Source organism: Talpa occidentalis, unplaced genomic scaffold (assembly GCF_014898055.3).
Source record: "Talpa occidentalis isolate TD23 unplaced genomic scaffold, MPIMG_talOcc4v2.1 talOcc4.3, whole genome shotgun sequence".
NCBI lineage: Eukaryota > Metazoa > Chordata > Mammalia > Eulipotyphla > Talpidae > Talpa > Talpa occidentalis.
Window position 1 is genome coordinate 149,050,464 of NW_023603184.1, and position 19,308 is coordinate 149,069,771.

General features: G+C 63.1%; 1 protein-coding gene across 2 annotated transcripts in view; it reads left to right on the plus strand.

Moving 5' to 3' along the window:
• Positions 1-19,308, plus strand: part of SH3BP4 (SH3 domain binding protein 4) — a 64,885-nt gene that overhangs the window by 27,307 nt on the left and 18,270 nt on the right. Inside the window, exon 2 of one of the 2 annotated variants that reach the window (XM_037524259.2) lies at positions 42-115. The gene's annotated coding sequence lies outside the window, so the exon portion shown is untranslated. Of the gene's footprint in view, positions 1-6; positions 116-19,308 lie in introns of those variants that run through there. The other variant, XM_037524260.2, reaches the window with a different exon arrangement.

Genomic DNA, 19,308 nt, shown 5'->3' on the forward strand with positions numbered 1-19,308 from the left:
GACTGAGTCTCACGGCCCCATCTCCCCGTTGTGTCTTGCAGCGTCTCCCTGTGCTGGACTGAAGGCCGGGGCCTGGGACTGTCCGCCTGATGTCAGGAAGCTGGGCCTGGTGTAGGTAAGCCCTGCGGGCGGGGTGTATGCCGGGGGGGGGGGGGGGGGCTGTGGCCCTGCGTCCCAAGCTGCGCAGACCCCTGTGGGGAGGCGGGCAGAGCAGCTGCGGAGGGAGAAGGCGCTTCCGGAGGCTCCCGGTCACCTCTGCTTCCGCTGACGGCCCCACTGGCAGCTACTCGCTGCCGCCCTCACGCCCTCGTCAGCCCCACCGTCTCCCGCGGGAAGCCCAGCCGCGTCACCTGTGCACAGCACCGTTGGCTCCCGGTCGGCCCCGGCTCCGGCTCCCAGCGAGCTTCCCTTTCTCTGGCCACCGAGGCAGTGCCCGGGGCAGCTGGCTCTCACCCCGCTGCGGACAGGGCCTGCTTGGCTGCCCTTTTGTGTTTGCACAAAGGAGTTATTCTTATGAAGTAAGAGGTTCTGCCTGGGGAACAATGGCAGCAGTGAGGAGATGGGATTTGAGAGACTTGTGTGGGGCAGTTCCGGGTCGCCTCCCCTGGGGCTCGGAGGCGTTTGTCCTTGGAAAACAATGGCAGAAAATGTTACAGGGAAGCACTGAAGAGTGGCCGGCCAGGAAGCCGGAGCCACCCCCACTCCAGCCAGGAAGGCCCCGTGTCCTGGCAGAAGGCTCTGGTCCCTTTCTTGGCCTTGCCGGTTGTCATTCTCAGGCCGTGGAAGGGGCCACGGGCGTGGCGCTGCTCAGGCCGTGCTGTGTGCGTGGCCGGGCCCAGCTTCCCCCTGTTGACACCAAGCCCTGTCCCCTGGTGGGAGGACCGGGTGCAAGGAAGCGCATGGCTGCGTGAGCTGGGTGAGGAGGGGCAGGGAGGAACCCTTGGCTGCTTCCTTTCAGGGTCCTGTTTGAATAATAAGGGCCCTTCCACAGGAAGTGGGCGGCTTCTCCAATTATTCCAGGTTTTTCTTTAAATCTTGCATCTCTAAATTCTCTCCTCTGGGAACCTGGGGGAAGACGACTGGGCTGCGGCCCCGTGTTGTGTTCTCACCCAGCTCCACCCATCGTCCTGGACCCCCCAGGGTCTGAGGTACCTCGGGAGGGAAGAAGAAACCAGGGCTGTCCCCTGGTTGGGGCCTGGGGTTCTTCTGAGGAATTTCTGAAATTTCCAAGCCTCTGGTCCCAAGGTCAGTCTGCTTGCTCCCCGGCCAGCTCTCGGGAATTAACATACTCCGAGGCCTTGTAAGGACAGCCCCTGCCCTGGAGGCTGTGGGCTGTTGGGCTGCGCCAGATTCCTAGCATTCTTCGGGCCTGGCATGGCCAGAACCCGGCTTCTGAGCTCATACAGCCAGGAGGCCTCGGGCGTCTTCTCTCTGGACAGACTTGATGGACACCCAGGACCCCTGGCTGACCCCCAAAATGGTCTCACCGTTGGGTCTGCATTTAGGGTGTAGCTGGGCCAGGACTGGCCCCCTTGTGAGCAAAGCGGGGAAGAATAATGGGGGTCCTGCTGGGTCCCCTCTTCTGCACCGGCGTCCTCCTGGGTGTCCTTTGCTTTTTCAGGCCCTGAGCCAGGAACTGACAGGGTGATTTTCTGGGTGACATTGGAGGTGGGGGGGAGGTGGGCATGTGGCTGTGACAAAAATGGCAGCTGGACAGATTTAGCCAATTTTTATGCCCTCCCCCGCCAACCACCAAAACGTGATTGTATTGTTTTCTCGGTGCTTCTTAACCTAATCAGTCTCACGTTCTTGGCCAGGCAGAGCTTCCCAGGGCTTAACATCTGGATCCAGAGTCTTGCTGGGGCCTAATGTTGTGATTTGCGTGTAATCCCGGCAGCACCCGGCCAGTCCTTAATCTGTTATGGATCCTGCTTGTTGTCATCACCCTGAATAGTTTATCGAGGCCCCCGGGGTACCACTGTGGGCCCTAATGGCCGAGCGAGGGGGCCAGTAACATGCTGCCTCTGGCGACCTTCACCCTACGGTCAGCTGAGCTGCCCAGGAACTGGCTCACAACGGAAACCGCCGGCTGCCCCTCAGGGAGCGTGTCCCAAGGATGGAGCCCGTGGGGCCGCCCACCTCGGTTCTGTGCTGATGATGTCGGGATGAGCTGGATTCCAGGACCATCATGGGCAGGTGGAGTCTGTCCCTCGAGCCGGGAGCACGTAAGCCTGCACGTTTGGCAGGTGAGAAAGGAGGCTCAGAGAGAGCCGCATTCAGGCCCAGGGGATTGCTCAGCCACAGAGCTTGGGCCCCATCAGCCTGCCTGCCCCTCGCCCCCAGGCCTGGCACCCCTGAGCTGCGAGGCCAGTACTCCCATGTCCAGCGCTGGCCAGCCGAACCAGCCACAAATGTGAGCTGCGTCATGGAGTGAAACTGGACAGAGAAAATCGAACCTTTTCTCTTAGGACGTGAATTCATGGGGAAGCTGAGGACGTGGAGACTGGGTAGGCGGGGCCATGCCCCTCGGCCCTCTGACTCGCCCTGTCTCCGGAGGGGCAGCTGGCAGGGCACCGTCTGTGGACCACGTGAGAATGCGTCGGTAAAGTCTTCTCTGCACACGGGCCCTTCTCTGTGTGGGTCATTTTGTTATAGAGCAACCCCGATATAAAACAGTTTGCCTGGCTGTGGGTCCTCACCCGCGCGCTATAAAGGGACTTATGAATACTCTACTACAGACGCACACAAAAGGTGAATAAAAGGTTTATTTACAAGGGAAAAGGAAATGAGGAAAATGTACAACTCAGGGAGAAAATAGGGAAATAAAATCTTTAATGCGTCCTACGCCATCCGCTGACCTGGAAACCCAAAGGCACTCTCAGAGCTAGACGGACGCCGAGCTGGCCGAGGGCCCCAAAATGGAGAGAGCCCCCAAAGCCCACGTGTCTGCCTTTTGTATCCACCTGGCTGCTGAACCCCACCTTCAGGTCCCAGCCACCTTCCCTTGGGTGGTGATGGGATTTGGAGTTCCCAGTGTCTTTGGCTTTGGCCTGAGGTGGGGGTGGAGTCCACAAAGCCTGTATGGAATTAGCTTTGGGACATCCTTTTCCCCCTAACAATATGTTTGGGGTGAAGTCCGCGGCCTCCATTAGACGGTGCCGTGGCGTCCTGTCCTTCTCACGGCTGCACCCCGTCCCCAGCGTCTGGTCACCTCCGCTGACTGCCGGGTTTGGGGTGGGCTCCTGCCCATGTGTGGAGAGCCCCCGGCTGCCCCACGTCCTTGGCCAGTGCTGCTCAGGCCAGCGTCCTGAGCAGTATGCCGCCAGGCCCGCCAGACTCGTTGGCAGGGGACCTAGAAGCAGGCTCTGCTCCTGCCCAGCTTGCAGGCTCCTGCGGACAGTCTGTCCTCATCGGTGTGACGGTGACCAAGGGCAAGAGGCGCCCCACGTCCACGCACAGGCTGCAGACAGGACAGTGCTCGCCGAGCTCAACACCCTCTGCATTAAAATGCCTCCCCAATGAAGGGCTGCTTGAACGTGATGAGGTCATGAGCTCCCGGCCCCCCGACTTCCCCTCCCACTCCCCCGAGTAACTGAAATCAAGAATCTGGACCGGCGCGAACTCCAGCCCTCTCGCTCGTCTGGGGCTGGGAGCTGTGACCACCTCCGGGGAGCCGAGTCGGTCTCAGCGCAGCCTGGGGAGCGGCAGGCCGTGAGGACAGAGACTCGAGCAGGCTTGAGGCCTGGGAGGCCAAAGCGGAAGATCCCACCGCTGCCTATTTCAGGCGCCTTCAATCTGACGGAAACTGCTCACACGACAAGGCGCCCTCCCGCGGGGCCTCCTTGCTCCTGCCCCCGGCCGGGGTGCCCCTCGCCAGCTCAGCACGTGAAGGTGACCCTGCGGCCCGCAGGCTGCGAAGGGCCCCACGAGAGCGTTTCGTGCTCGGGTCAGGAAACAGTGTCTCCGCAGAGAGCGTGGAAGCTGACCTCCGTCCTGAGTGTGCACAGAGCCCTCGGGGCACACGGCCTGCGAGGCCTCCCCTGGACGCCCTTTCTTCCTCGGCAGAGACGGAGCCCCGTCCCCGAAGGTTCGTGCAGACACGAAGTTGCCGGTTGTTCACTCCAGCTCGCACAAGAGAGAAAAATGGGGGATTATCGGAAAGGTCTGGGACCCGGAATTGGAGGGAAGACACTTCAAGAATTTGCAGCCCCCGCCCCCACCACCTGGGCGCCTTGTCCCGTCTGTCTCCTGGCCTCTGCCTGAGCCCCGGGACGCCCGGCCCAGGAATGCTGGCTGGTGTCCAGCAGCGCTTGGCGGGACGACGCTGTGCCCGCTCACCCAGTAGGCCGGTCCTCGGCTGCTGGGCCAGCGGGAATGCTGCGACTGACCCCCTGGGGTCCACGGAGGAGCCACCGCAGGTGAGGCAGGGCCAAGGGCTGTGCAGGCCTCCAGGCAGTGAGGCCTTTGGCGTGGTGAGGAGGTGACGTTTTTGTCCTCACCTGGGCTGATCTGCCGGGCCCCGTCCCTCCTCCCTCACACTCCCTCCCACCTTCCCTCCTGTGGACCAGCCGTTGGGCCTGTCTGGACACCCCACCACCCTGTTCTCACGTCTCCACTGAGGGCCCAGCGCAGGTCCTGTGACTTCACCAGGAACACGTGGGCGCTGGGCCTGGAGACCGGGGCTCCACGACATTTCAGCTCATTATGAGCCTCAAGCACATCGTCTCCCCGGGGGCCCCAGAGCCAGGAGGGGTCACGTGACTGCTGGCCGAGCTATTGTCCTCGTCCCGGAGCGGAGCAGAGTGGGTCCCCGGGATGCTGTGGCGGCCTGCGGGTGTCCTGCCGGGTGCTGAGCTGAGCCCCTGTCCAGGAGGCCATGGCCTGGGGACCCCGCCGTCGCTCCCTCCGCTCTGTGGAGAGCCCGGGGATGGACAGGCCTCCGAGCCAGCCCTCTTTGACATGAGGAGCAGGCGGGCGGGGCACTGAGGCCGTGGTCATGTCGGGTGGCCGCCATCCGCCGCGCGGGGCCCGCCTGGCTTTGCACCGGTGCCTACCGCAGGCCCATGGGGCAGCCCTGGACTTTGCTCTCGCAAACACAGCTGCATTCTCTCCTTCCTCCCGTGTCACTGCCCGTAAATCCTGTTTACACGCGGCTTCTAGATAGGACCTTGGTGCCCGGCCGCCTCTTTGCCTTCGGCTGGGGCTGGAATTCATTATAAAGGTGTTGATCGCCGCTTCAGGGCCTCCCGGGGTCCTCATGGCTGCGGCAGCCGGACCTTGCCGGTGGGCGAGATGTTCTCAGTGACAGAGCAGGTGCGTCCACCCGGCGCCGCGGGTGCCCCGTCCCCTCACAGGGTCCTGCCGAGGCCCCGGCGAGACCCCACAGGCAGCCCTGGTTTTCTAAAGAGAAAGGCAGTGGCCCCTTTGTCACAGCCCAAGCTGCCTCTCCAGGAGGTGGGAGATAAGATGAGCCTCAGGGCCTCCGGCGCGTGCGCCCCTTCCCCCCCCAAACCCGGAGGAGCCTTGACAGAAGCCATTTCTGACCCTTCTTCCCTTGAGCTGTTTATTCTGTCGCTGCTCCCGCTGACGACATGGCCCGGCGCCCGTTTCCAGAAGGCCTGACCTGGGCAGTCACCTTCGGTTTAACTGGACTTGTGCTGACTCAGCACCCCCGAATGTGGGGGTTGCAGCCTAGGGCCCCAGGCACGGGCCTCAGGGTCCTCGGAAGGCAGCAGCGCTGGGCCTGGGGGCGCAGTGGAAGGGAGGGGTGCTGGGGCTCCTGGGAGGGCAGGCACGGCTGTGGGGTTCCGGGAGCACCAGGTTTGGGGTCCCAGCGGGGGCTGGTGGTGCATTCAAGTCATGCTCGGTGTCCCCAGCTCACAGCCCTCTCAGTCTGCTGGGGAGCGGCAGTCGAGCCCCGTTTTACAGACGGGGGCCTGTGCCCAGAGAACAGGGGCAGTGATGAGACCCCCCCGCGACCTCTGACCTCAACTCCTCTCCAGGGCCCCCCAGAGGGCCTGGGGGCAGGCGGTGGAGAAGGACGGGGTTCCAGAACATCCGTCGGTGAAGGGGATGGTCCCCTCCCGGGAAGGCTGCTACCAGGGCCCTTGGTGTGGCTCCTGATCCCAAAACGACAGCGTGGACCTGAGAACTGGGCCTCGGGGGCGTGGCTGTGGGGGGCAGGTGTGCCTGTGAGTCACCAGAGGTGGGTGACACCTCAGGAAGTGCATTTCTGGAGAAATTCTTCAGGCCACTCACGCGTGAGCCAGTGCAAGGAGAACCTTAGGAAGACTGGTTGACAGGTTCCCAAGGCTGAGCCCCCTTGGGGGGATCCCCAGGGCGGGGGCTGCAGCCCCCCTGCCTGGCATTGGGGAGCTCCCCTCTGGGCAGGGTCTGGCCCTCAAACAGTGGATATGGGATGACTTAGCCCCTCCAAACCCCACCCCAGGGCAGACAACCTGCTGATCTGTCAGTTTGATATGAGGACTCCCCTCGGGGATGCAAATAAAGAGGGTCTCCCGGTGGTGGGAACAGGCGGTGGAGCCAGGGGCCTCCCCAGTGGGGTAGCCCCACAGTTTACCTATTGAGAGGGAGACGCCTTTACTTGGGACACCTCTCCTCCCACCTCCCCTGTGACTCTGCCAGGGGAGCCGAAGCGGGCTTGTCGGGTGTGAGCCCGGGGCGCCGCTGTCCCCCATCTGCCAAGGGGTCTCTGCTGGGCCTCGGCCTGCCTCTCTGTGAACGGGTGGGAGCTGCATCGGGTTTTGTGCTGGCGGGTGGAGAGGTGGGTCTGTGTGGCCAGGCCGTACCAGGACCGTGAGCGGGATGGAGCGTCTGCACCCAGGCGGCACCGGCCATACCCACTGCCCTTTGCTCAGCCTGATTTGGGGGGCCCCCGCCTGCCTCTGGTTTTGCTTAGCAAGTGTGAGTCAGGCCCTAAAATCTGCCCGAGGTGACCTGTCCGAAGGGGCTTTGGTCCCGTGCGTTCTGAGGTCCTCGCGGATCACCCCGAGCCACCGGGCCCCCTGGCTGTTCTGGGGCACCTTGTGCCTTGATGCCTCCTTTCTGCCAGGCCGCCCCTCCTGACTGCACACACATTTTCTGCTTCTCTTCTGAACAGAAGTACTTCTCAGAGCGCACAATTTTTAAATAAAAATATCTGAATTGTTTAATATCTGTGCAGACTGTGGGGTGGCCTGTGGGGTGCTCCTGTGGGGTAGCATCTTCCTAATATCCCAGCCCAGACGGGCTTGGGGACGCGTCCTCAGTTAGGTGCCTGCCTGCTGTGCCTCCTTAGGGCGACTTTGCTTTCTTTCCAGGATTTGGGTTTTGTTTTTTTTTTTTGTATTTTCTTATTTAGTATTTAAAAAAAAAAAACAGCCACCACCCCCCACGGGACCCCCACCCTTGCTCCCACCCCCCTCGCCCCTCTGCTGCCGCAGCGCATGCTCCGCGTCCACTGGCTTATTTTTATCTTGTTTTCTTTGTTCCTCCGCTCACCTTTGCTCCACAGACAGGTGGAGTCACCCGATATTTGTCTTCCTCCCCGGCTACTTTGCATAACCCTCGCTGCCCTGCCCTGCCCACTCGCCATCACGTCTGTCTGTCCGGCGGCGGCAGCGCCCAGTCCCTCCTCGAGGCCCAGTGGTGCTGCACGGTGGACGGGCCCAGCCCCGCGCCCGCTCCTCTGTGGGGGGCCCCCGCAGTCCCGTGGCTTAGCCGGGCGCCGTAGCCGGGTGCCGTCCCCGGGCGCGCGGGACTCTTGAGCTCAGGGCATCCCCGCTTTAGTTCTCTGGGGGCTTCCGCCTGGCTTCCCAGCTTCTGTTACCACCAGCGGCGCACGTGGGTCCCCTTCCTTCACCCCCTGTTCATCGCTGCTTGTTCAATGTTGGACATAAAATAAACCATTTCAAAATGTGACAGTTCAGTGCTACTACTTTCACTAAATCGTGCTGCCACCCTCCCTCTAGTCCCAGAACACTCAACCCAAAAGGAGACCCGCCAGCAGCTCGCTCCCCACCCCGCTCCCCACCCCACCCCCTCGCTGCCCCTCTGCCCTCTCTGCCTTCTCGCCTGTGCTGGGAATTTCTCACAAGTGGAGTCACCTGCTGTGTGAATTCGTCTTCATGCACTTACCTGAATGCGGGGTCCCTTCATGCTCTTGTGTCAGGCTCCTTCCCTCTGGGGCCCAGTGATACCCCTCGCGCCTGGCCCTGTTGAGTCAGTGCCCCAGGGTGGACGCTGGGTAATTTCTGCTTTCCGCTGCTGTGAATAGCGCTGCTGGGACCGGGCATGCTTTGATGTCCTGATTCAACCCTAAGAAAGTTCTCTCGCTTTCAAGTTCCTGGAGGGAACTCTGAACCCCACCCCACGGCCCTCCCCAGGCTGCCCGCTGTGGCTTGTAACTTTCCAGAGCCGGGGCTCAGCCTGGCTGCAGTCACCCCTGTAGTGCTGGTCCCCTGGGCCCTCACCCCAGGCTGGTGGGTGCTGGCCTGTGATTCTTCAGCTGCGTATGACGTAGCGATCCCGGGAATGGAAGTCACCCCGGAAGTGCAGGTTGCAGAGGGGGTGTCAATAGCAGACCTACCCAGGTGCTTCTCCAGGTGTGTTCCAGAGCAGGTCACCTGCTTTGGGATCCCTGGGGGAGGCTTATGAGAAAGCAGCCTCTGGGCCTCCTTGCTGGCTGCCGGGCTGCCCCTTGGGTTTGTGGAGTGGGGTGCCATCTGGGGAGGAGGCCGCTGTTGCCTGGGCTGTCTGGTCTTCTAGACGCAGGCTCCCCGTTAGAGAGGAGCAGCAGGGCCAGGGAGGAGGTGTCCAGAGAGCCTCTAGATGCCCGCTGGGGCCGTCTGTCTGCATAAATCATCATCCCCGGGGCCTTTGTCTTTGGAGGCCGAGGGGGCGTCTCTCAGCCACCCCCGCTTCCCGCAGCCTGAGCGCCCCAGCTCGCAGACTCCCTGCCCATGTCCCTTGGCCCCCAGGCCTCGGGTCAGAACTGCAGGAAAAGGAACTCCGGGTTTTCTAGAGGCCACAGGCCCAGACTCCAGAGTCTGCTGACCATGCTCACCTCGGCCCAGGGCCTGATCCGCAGCGACTCATCAAGTGGGGTTCCTGGGCTCCTGGCCGGCCGCCGCTGGCCACCCTGAGTCCCCCGTAGTGCCGAGCTTCCCTTAGGGACGGCCCTTGAATTCTGCTTTTGTGTCCCGTCTGTGACCTCGGCCGTGGGGCTCTGACCTCCAGCTGGTGGGGAGCGAGGGAGGCCCTGCCGCTGTTCAGCCCCTGCCCCCACCCCGCTGCAGCCGCTCGCCCTGCGTCTGGCAGCCTGAGTGGGGACCCGAGAAGGGTGGCCCCAAGTGCCAGCCCTGCCCGCAGCCACAGATGGAGAGGGCAGGGGCAGCAGGTGGGAGACCGCTAGTCGCGCCTTTGCCTCTCTGCTTGTTCTCCTCCCTCCCCCCTCCTCCCGCAGCTCTCAGGACCACCCGCTGCTCGGGGGCATCATCTCCCCTTCCTAGGCTCCTCAGAAATCTGTGGCGCAGCATTTTTATGGGGACTAAAACCTGTTGTGTCTTTCAATGGCGTTTAGCTGTGAGGCTCTAATGTTCCAGAAAGGACAGCAGTGGTGCCGATGGCCGGACCCGCATGGTTTCCGAGGCCTCGGGTCCCAGAGCCTCCGGCCTCCAGGATGCAGAGCCGGGTTTGTCCGGGCGGATCCACACGGGCGGCCCGTGAGGGGCTGTGCCCGGGCTCCTCAGAGGGGCTGGTGTAGACCACGGGGCCTTGGGGACAGCAGCGGGAGTAACAGAATTGCTCGGCGCGCACGGTCTTTTAAACTAGAAAGTGCTTTCTTACCCCGTCTTTTCAGACTGTTCTCCGAGCGCCCGCAGGACACTGTAACCCCAGAAGGCGCCCGGGCACGTCTTCATCAGGGCTGCTGCCGCCCAAGCTTCCCTCCTCCCTCCCGCACACACGTGCCCGGTGCCTGTGGCCAGGCCCCATGTGGGGACCCACTTTGCTCCCTCCTTCCGTCGGGCAGAGTGTGCCTGATCCCTCCATCTGGCTGGGAGTGGGCCGGGCAGGCAGGGACAGCAGGTGGGCTCCAGCTCTCCCAGAACCATTCCACGCCCCTTCCACCCCACACGGGGCAGCCTCGGGCTGGCTGAGTCTGTTCTTTGGGTTTCTGCACAGACTCAAAGAATGAAAACTAAATGTGGGTGCTGCCGGCTCCCCAGTCCTCCGATGCTGCAGCGGGTTCTCCCCGGTGCTCGGCTGTGTCCTTGTCTGTCTGAGGGTGTGGAGCCTGCCGGGGTGCAGAGGGGGACGTCCTGAGCCACCCGGTGGTTCATGGTGTGCCACAGCACGGGGTCCCTCGGGGCGCTTATCTGCTGAGACACAGCTGGTCTCTCCAAGGCCGGCGCGTGCCTGAGGGGCTGAGTCGCCCTGCACAAGGGGTCACACCTCCAGGACAGCCTGGCTTTGCAGCCCACGGCCCCGGTTTCCAGTGTCCTCTGTGCGTGTTTGTGAGGGTCCATCGAGCACTCAGCGTCCCCTCCGAGCACTCCGCGCCCCAGGTGTGTCTGCTCTGCCGTGAGGGACACTCAGAAGGGCCGCTGCCCTGGGGCTTGTGGTGGGCATGGGGCCAGGGGCAGCAGCGAAGTGCAGGGGGCCGGTGGGAGGGGATGGGTTTGCCTGGGCGTGGCAAGGCAGAGAGAACTTCCAGGCCGGGTGGACGGCACGCCGGGCTTGCTGCGTGTTCTGGGTTTTGGGCGGGAGGGCCCGGTGAGCCCGTCAGAGCTCAGGCCCATGCGGTTGCCTGAAACGCAGGACCTGGGCTGTGGAATGTTGGGGTGAGGCAAGTGCGGGGGAGTGGATGTGTGGAGTGTTTCCAAGCAGGGAGGCCGCGCAGATAGTAGAGGGTTTAGCAGCCTGGGTGATGGGCCAGGCCCTCCGGCAGCCGGGCGGTGGCTGGGGGCACCTGGCACCGCCACTTGGCGGCTGAGACAGCCGAGGGCCCTGGCTTCTCCATGGAGGGTGCTGTGGGCTCTGGGGGGGCGGTGAGAAGGTTCCGGGCCGCAGGGCCCCGTGCAGCCTGCACTCTAGAATGACTTGGAGTTTTTAAAGTGCTGACGAAGCTCCACTTGGGATCTGCACTGCTTACAAGCTTCCCCCGGCGGTTTTCATCAGCATGTGGGGTTGAGAAACTGTTCCTGGGGAGCCCCTAGGGGCACAGGCGTGCCAGGCGGGGCTGAGACTGGAGGCCTGCCACAGACTGGACCTGGAAGGGAGGGGAGCAAGGAGCAGGGGGGGCGTGCGGGCGGGGCGGGGGCGCAGAGGCAGAGGGTGAGGCACTCACAGCCCCGCAGGGTCAGCGGGTCTCAGGAGCGGGTGATGTTACCCCCAGGGGACATTTGGCGATGCCTGGAGACACGCCGGGCGCTCTGGCAGGGGAGGTGCCCCTGGAGAGGGCCAGGGGTGCTGCTGGAGCTCCTGCGGGCCCCGGGCCTGCCCCCGCCCGGCTCCCAGCGCAGAAGCTCGGGTCCAGAGCGCGCGAGGTGCCAGGACTGGGGAACTCAGCGAGGGCGGGCAGCCTGGGCAGGCCCTGGCAGGCTGCACCCCCGAGGGTTGGGGGTGGAGAGGGCTGGGGGTGGAGCGCTGCGGCCTCGGAGGCCCAGGGCGCGCGGAGAGCTGCACACTTGGGGCGGGGTGCCCTTGGCGGCGAGGGCAGCGAAGGCGCGAAGCGGGGCTCTGGTTTTGGGTAGAGGCCGCGCTCGGGGCAGTGGCCCGGCGCCCCCTCAGCGCTGCGCCCACGGGGGTGCGGGCGGGTGTCCAGAACCGCCGCGGGGTGCGCCCAAGCGCGAGGCTCACACTCGGGGCGACTCCAGAGCCTTGTGCTACGCCCTCCAACCCCCCCCCCGCCCCTTGCGGTCCCCCCTCCCCCCGCTGCCGCCCAGGAGGAGGAGGAGGGGGCATGGGGGGCTTTCCTGGTCACCAAGGTCAGGCGAGGAACCAGGGGCCGCACCAGAGCCCCAGGCGCGGGGACCCGCAGGCCTCTGCCCCGGGGCGCGGGGCGCGGGGGGGCCTCCGCTGACCTCAGTGCCCGCCGAGGGCGTCCGCGGGCACCAGGCAGGCGCGCACCTGCCCGCACGACCATGAAGGTTTCCAGAAAAGTTGTTGCTTGATGGATCCATAAAGCTGAGCTTCGGTTTGCGCCCCCGACGCAGAACCCCGAATGCTGCTGGACGCGGGCCCGGCCTGCAGCCCCCGGCTCGCGGCGCTGTCCACTCCCCCCACCCCCGGCGGCCGCGCCCCTCCGTGTCCCTGGGGCGCCCACGGCTCCCCCCAGTCGCCGGGAATTTCTGCTTGGGGGTTCGCCGCTGCTTTGGGTTCCTGTGCTGGGTCGACTTCGGGGTGTCCGTTTCAGAGCTAAACCTGTTTTCCCTCGTGGCTCCCCGCCCGGCCCGGGCCCCTCGGAAGGCGCGCGGCCCCCGCCCCGGCGCGTCCAGACCCGCCTGTCCCGGGAGCGCCCGTGCCCAGGCCCCGCTCTCCGGTCAGCACCGAGACCTGCCGCCGCCGGGCCCTTAGCAAGGCTCTTCCAGGAACGTCTGGATGGCGAGGCGCGCGCCGGTCACCTCAGCGCTCAGGAATGTGCGCCGGGCAGCGATGGGGAGATAGCCCGGGAGCGCGGATCTCAGGAAAGAACGTTCTGGAAGCTGGAGGCGAGATCGCATTTCGAGATAGAGGCCCTGACCCTCTGTTTGGGGACCTTGACCTTGCTGGTGGTGGTGGGTGAGGGTGGAGGAGACCAGGAGGTGGGAGGCCCTGCTGGCCCCTCAGAGGCTCAGTGGGGGCCGGGGGTTCCAAACCTCCCACCCTCAGCCCCTCGTGAGGGTGTGTCCGTTCCTGGGCAACTTAAAACATTCTCTGGGGCTCTGGAGCCAGAGATCCACGCAGGGGTCCACTGGCATCGCCCTGGCCTTCACCACCCGCTCTGTGCCGGCCCCTGCTCTCCGCTCCCAGGCCACCTCCATGTAAGGACAGCAGCCTGGGGCAAGGCCCCCTCTCCGCCGCCTGAACTCCATCTTCTCCCAAGCCCCTGCTTCCAAACGAGGTCACATTTGCAGGTTTGCAGGTTAGGATGGACACTTCTGGGGGGAGTCGTTGTGATTCATCCCTGGGAGTTAGGGATGGGAGGACATAGGGTCTCCCAGCAGCGTACCCTCCCGGCTTCGGCGTTTGGGGTTTAGCCTGAGTGTGACTTGCTGTGTGAGCGGAAGGCGCCCGCCCTGGCTGGTCTTTACGAGCACAGACATGTGGGGCGGCTGTTGTCTCCCTTGACGCTCACGGGACACAGCCGCCATGACGGGCCACGGTGGTAAAACGCATGAAGTGGTTAGTGCCTTGTAAAGAAAATATTCCTCCTCATTCAGTAAAGCTCTTCTCAACCAAACGGGGCTTAATCCTTTTCCGCAGCAAAAATCTTAGTCTCCCAGACCACGACGGCACAAAACCAGCCACGCTGAGTGAAAACAGAAAGGGCGTGTCCACAGAAGCAGGGCAGTTCGCTGGCGAAAGTCTCCAGCCTGTGCAGGAGCCTGGTCCTGAGAGAGAGCAAGTTTGTCTGCTGTCCACGGGGCATGGAAAGCCCTAGACCCAGGATGAAGTTTTCAGGGCACAGAACCTGCCAGCCAGTGGCAGCTGCCAGTGCAAAGGTCCTGTGGCAGCAATGAGCTCAACTCAAAGCAAGAGCACAGAGGAGGAAGCAAGTCCAGAATTTCCAGGTGGGCCAGCTCCTGCTCCCTCGTGAGGAGGTTGGATTTATTCTAAGTGTGGATGATGCCCCACTGTTAGAGTGGTGTAGTGGCGGGCGTTTGGGCAAGAGAGTGGGACTAGGGAGGCCAGGTTGGGGCTGCGGCAGCAAGTCCAGAGGAGAGACAAGGTGCATGGCCAGGAGCAGCCGCGGAGAGGCCCCGGGTGCACACACTTGCAGGTGGGACCGGCAGACTGGCCGAGTGCCTGGGCTGAGGACAGACATGAGCCTTTGGAACAGGACACGCAGACCCTTTGCAGGCCGTGTCTGCCCGTCGCTGCTCTGCACCCCAGCCCCCGGGGTCAATGCAGTCACGCATCACTCGGGACAGGACTTGTCTGAGAAATAGCATTCACCCCTGCAGGGACATCACGGAGTGAGCCTGCCCCGCCTCTGTGGCTCTGCCCCCCACGTGGCCACGTCGGCTGGTGTCAGGCCCACTCGTTCTGTCCAGGAGGCCACCTGCAGCTGGTGACTGTGAATGGGGACCGGAAAAGACAGAAGGGTATACAGCTGCCAGTTCCTTTTCTTCCCACCACCACCCCATAAACCTTCTCCCCGCTCCCCTTAGCCCCAGAAGCCTCACCTCTCGTTCGTTAGTGCCCACTAGTTTCGGTCAGCATCCTGCGTCCTCCAGTCACCGGGTGTAAGTGGTGTTTGTCCCTCTGGCTTGCTGCGCCGCGCTTGGCCCCAAGCTCCCTCCGCTGCTGTTCGTGCCATGTCCCCTTTCCTCGCGGCCAAGCAGTGTCCCGTGGCGTGGACGCACCGCATCTTCTCGACCCGGTCTTTCACAGCAGCTCGTAGGGTGTTTCCGTGTCCTCGCTGTGCAGACCACAGCACGGGAGAGCACGTAGTTCGGGGCCAACGGCTTCATGACCTTGGACAGGGGCCCGAGCGTCGGGTTGCGGGACCCTCTGGTATTTCCGTTGTTACTTGTTTTAGGTCAATCCAGATCGCTTTCCAAAATGTCAAAAGGTGCCGAAACAGCTGTGGCCAAGTGAGAACTGATGAGTTACTGTAAAAATAGGCCAACCGAGGACACAGCCCAGGCCAGACACAGCCCGAGTGTCTGCACGCTTCCAACGCACGAAGTGACATCGCGTCGGCGGGGCAGGTTGGGCGGGAGCTGATGGATGGACGCGGGAGTCACTGCTCAGCCGTTCGCTAATTAATTTTGTCAAGTTCTCATTGAGCAGCGAAGGAAATTCCCCGTAGATTAATGTCAGCACACCAGCCATTTTTTATCAAAGGGAAAATAGATGTGAATGTTTGTCACATTTTTCACGAGGGGAAGCTTGTCTGCGCTCCAAGGCGAAGCTGCAGGGGAAAGACGGATGTGGCGGCGTAATCGGGACTTTATCAAGTTAGCAAATGGGTTTGTGCCTGTAGGAGCGACGGGACGGGGAGGCGTCTGCCACCCACTTCTGAACTTAGACGCCGCTGTTGAGCAACAGACACGGAATCACGGCTACACAGGCAGGGAGAAATGTAGATATTTGAAAAATCTCTGACGATCGGCCAAAGGAATTTGAATCTCAACTTTGCTGTTCCACACCCCACTTGTCGGATCAGCACAGTTTTTCCTGAACTGCTGGTGGAAGGTGGGAGTGGACACAGCTGCTGCTGAGTGTAAATTGCTAGAACTTTCCAGGAAAGTATTTGGCAGTGCTTCATGCTCTACTTGAAAGCCGTCCTGAGAAAATAATCCGAAATGTGAGGAAGGCCGGGACCCAGGTGGCCCCTTGGGGAGCTGCTGGGGAATCAGGGCTGCTGTCCTCTCTGCGGCACTGCAGCCCAGGCCCCCCGGCCCGTGGCAACAGGCTCGGTGCTGAACCGTCACGGTTGACCCTGTCTCCACCGGTCCCAGCTTCCTCCCCCTTCAGTCTGTGGGGTTTACCCGCGGCGCCCGTTCCAAGCTGCAGCCGACGTCCCCACACTGCACCTCAGTTCTGACGCCGTCTCCCTGGGAGTGTCTCCAGTCTGGACTGATCACAAGCTCATCCCTCACAGGATGCCCGCTGCAGCCGTGTCACGTGGTGAGCTGGCCTCCGGGTGACTCAGGACCACAAACCGCCACCCCCAGGCCCATGAGCACCCGATTTGCTGGCACCCTCGACTTTGAATTTGTCCTTTCAGCGGCGGGGAGGTGGGACCAGGGAGCTCGGATGCTTGCCCAGAAGCCCTATTGGGAACCCTGCTACGGCCAGGCTCACGGGTGTCCTTCGGGCCCAGCCCGGCCCTCGCTCCCGGTGGGCCCCAGCACACTGAAGTATGGTTTGAACGAAGCGCCTGTCCATGCAGTGGGTGGCAGCAGCCACCAGCCGGCCAGGCGCTGTGTCTGGGGATTTTAAAGATAGAGAAGCAAGATTCCGAGGAAACCAGTGTCACCAGGGGCTAAACAAACCCTGCAGGATGAGGCTGCGATGCTCAGGATGGAGGTGTCTCAGCAGAGCTCGGGGGGTGGGGGGCCCCTCTGCGAGACCCCAGATATGAGACTCCATGGCGGAGAGAGTCACCGCAGGCAGGTGGGAGCAGAATTCTGTCTCCTGGGGAACTGAGAGCAGCGTTTCTGCCCCGTGCCTCCTGCAGGCCCGCTCAGGGGCCATCACAGCACACCCACAATGTCATGGGTCACCCCGCAAGGTCACCCTGCACCACCACAGGCCACCCTCCGTGTGACAGGTGCCCCCACACTGTCACAGGTCAGGACCTAGGGGCCTCACGTGCTCACCTGGGGTCCCGCATCTCGGTCCCAGGCTTGCTGGTATTTATTGTTTTTCTGGTTGGTCAGATGCGCCTTGTCCCTCAGGTGGGGTGGCCGGTGGGGGCTCGCTGTGGTCCTGACCTCGTATGGCGGCGGGTCCTGCAGGTGTAGGGGACGAGGGGGCCGCGGTTGCCCACCATCAGTAATAACATGTGAACAATGCCACCCTCACCGCCGACACCTGCCTGTTGGGTCCCGGGGACGAACGAGAAGCAGGCGCTTTCCCCCGCTGACCCAGCCTTGATGCAAGAAGAGAGACTCTCCTGACCGAGTCGGGAGCGTCCATGCTCCTTCCTGTCTCTCCAGAGCCGCCTTTCCCGGGAGCGAGGGTCTCCCCTGAGTCAGGCATGCGTGGGGACTGGGCCCCTCGCCCAGAGGTCCTGAGCCCCGGTGCTGGCCGCCTGACCAGGGTGCAGGCCGTGCAGGCAGTCCCTGAGGGATGACCGGCCTCTGGGGCTTGCGGGTGAAGTCCAGTCCCCAGTGGGGGACGCCGGGGACCCCAGGATATGGAAGCCTGGGACCTGGGATCTGGCGTCCGTGTTGTTTGAGGTGCCCACCCAGGTAACGCCTGGCGCTTTAGGTAACAGCTTTCGGGAACAGATGCAATTCCTGAACTCAGCCTGTTCAGGTCCTGTCGGCCAGCTGAGGGGACACTTGACCTTGGTGGAGGATTTGGTTTGAGAATTTGTTTGAGGAGTCCCCAGGAAAACCTGCCGAAACAGCCCCGGAGCCTTGTCTCCATGGACTAGATAGAACTCATCCATCCGTTCGCTCGTTCGCTCCTGTTTGCGGGTCTGCTCGGCGTGGGCCCCGTCACCACACGGGACAGAACAGGCTGCGCTGGTGGCCTCGAGGCTGGGGCTGGGGCGGGGGAGGGGCGCCTCTGCGGGCCCAGCCCCCTGACCTGGTGACACACACACGCACACACACACATGCACACACATGCACCCGCTGACCGGGTCTGGGAGGGCAGTTACGGCATCGCTTAGGCTGTTCCAGCGTCTACGGCAGACGTTTCAAAATGCGCGCAAATAGGGAGGAGGCGGGAATAAAACAGTGAATATAGTATCAGCGAAAACTAAGGACTTGGCAGGGGCTGGGGTGGAGCGTCAAGGGCACAGGGTGTGGAGCACCCGCCCGCCCGTCCGCCCGCCCTCACCCCTGTGCGATTTTCCCAGCCAAGCGCGGGCTCTTTCTGGGGGGTGGTGCTTGAGCGTGGCCGCTTGAATCTGAGGCTCGGGGACATTGTCTGCAGACCTGAGGCCAAGGCATGAGTCACCCCTGGAGCTTGCAGGGCTGGGAGGAGGAGGGTGGGGCGGAAGCAGGTGGAGAGAAGACAGTTTACCTGGAGGCGCAGGTGAGGGAGCGCGTGTTCACGGCAGTTGCGGGGGTGGGGGCTGGGGGAGTGCTGGGCTGGCCGGGGAAGCTGCAGACGAAGCACTGGGGGTGCAGGTAGGTGACACCGGGAGGACCAGGAGCGAGAAGCCGAGGCTCGGGAGGCCCGGGGGAAGCAGCACTCTGCGGGTTCAGCAGCTGCAGGCAGCCCCGGAGGGCTGTGAGCTGGGGGAGGCAGCGGGCCCTCAGAATGGCTTTGAGGAAGGGTCCATGTGCACTGGACAGTGAGGGGCGCAGGGGCCCAGCAGTCGCTGGCAGGGACAGCCTGTTGGGCTCGGTCTGGGAGGAATCGGCCGGCAGTGCGGTGTGGGCAGCGCCTCCAGGAGCCTCTCCCTGGGCCGGGAGTGTCAGTCAGCCCCTGCCTGCCTCTGAGCATTCCCTGACCCCAAGACCTGACGGCATCTGGTCCTGGTCCGGGGAGGCTCCAGGACGAGGGAAACCCCCAGGCCTGGTCCAGCAGCCCCGACTGCCCTCGTCCTTTGATGCAAAGTGACGTCCCGGAGACAAGGGGGGCTCTCTGCTCCCTGGAATTGAATCGGTGTGTGTCAGGCCCCTGGGGCAGCACCGTCTGCCCCTGCCCTGGAGAAGCAGCAGCCGTTCTGGCTTTGCACAGGACGCTGAGCTCCGAGGGTCAAAACGTCCCAGCCCCAGGCAAGGGCGCGTGATACCCATGCGCTGGCCCCGGGAGTCTTGGGGCCTGGCGGCTCTCCAGCTGGGGAGCAGGAAGGGGGGCTGCACAGCCAGGGGCGTCTCTGTTCCCGGAAAGGCAGCCTCTGTGAAGGGTCTGTTCTTAAAGGACTGCAGAGTCTTCGCGTAGCTGCGAACACGCCCCGGCCCTCCCCGGCTCTGGGAAATAACTGAGCGTGAGCGTCCTGCGAGGCCGGTCTCCGGAAGTGCTGGCAGTGTCTGTGGTCCTCTGTCTCCGGCCCACCCCTCGGGCCTGACACCGCCCCCCGCTGCCTTCTGGAAGCCCAGAATCCTGGCACTGTTGGGTGTTTTTCTCCTGTTTTATCAGCTCTTCTCCAGAAGCCATCTAGGTGTCCCCTGGGTGCCACCGGCCCAGTCCCAGGTAAAATCAGCCCCATTTGGACATCAGACTTGGGAGGGCGCCCCACTGTCTCCTCCATTGCCGGGCCTACCTGCCTCCCACCCTCCCTCTCAGTGCCTCTCCTGAGCTGTGACAGTAGTTTCCCAAGGTAAAGACCCACCCACGTCCAAACCCCTTCTCTGGGAAATCAAGGCTCATGGTCACAGGGCTGCTGGGTGGCCTCTTCGTCCTGTTGCTCTTAAAACATGGTCAGAATGAGCTGTCCTGAGAAAGTCCTAGAATCCTTGCTAAGAGCTCACC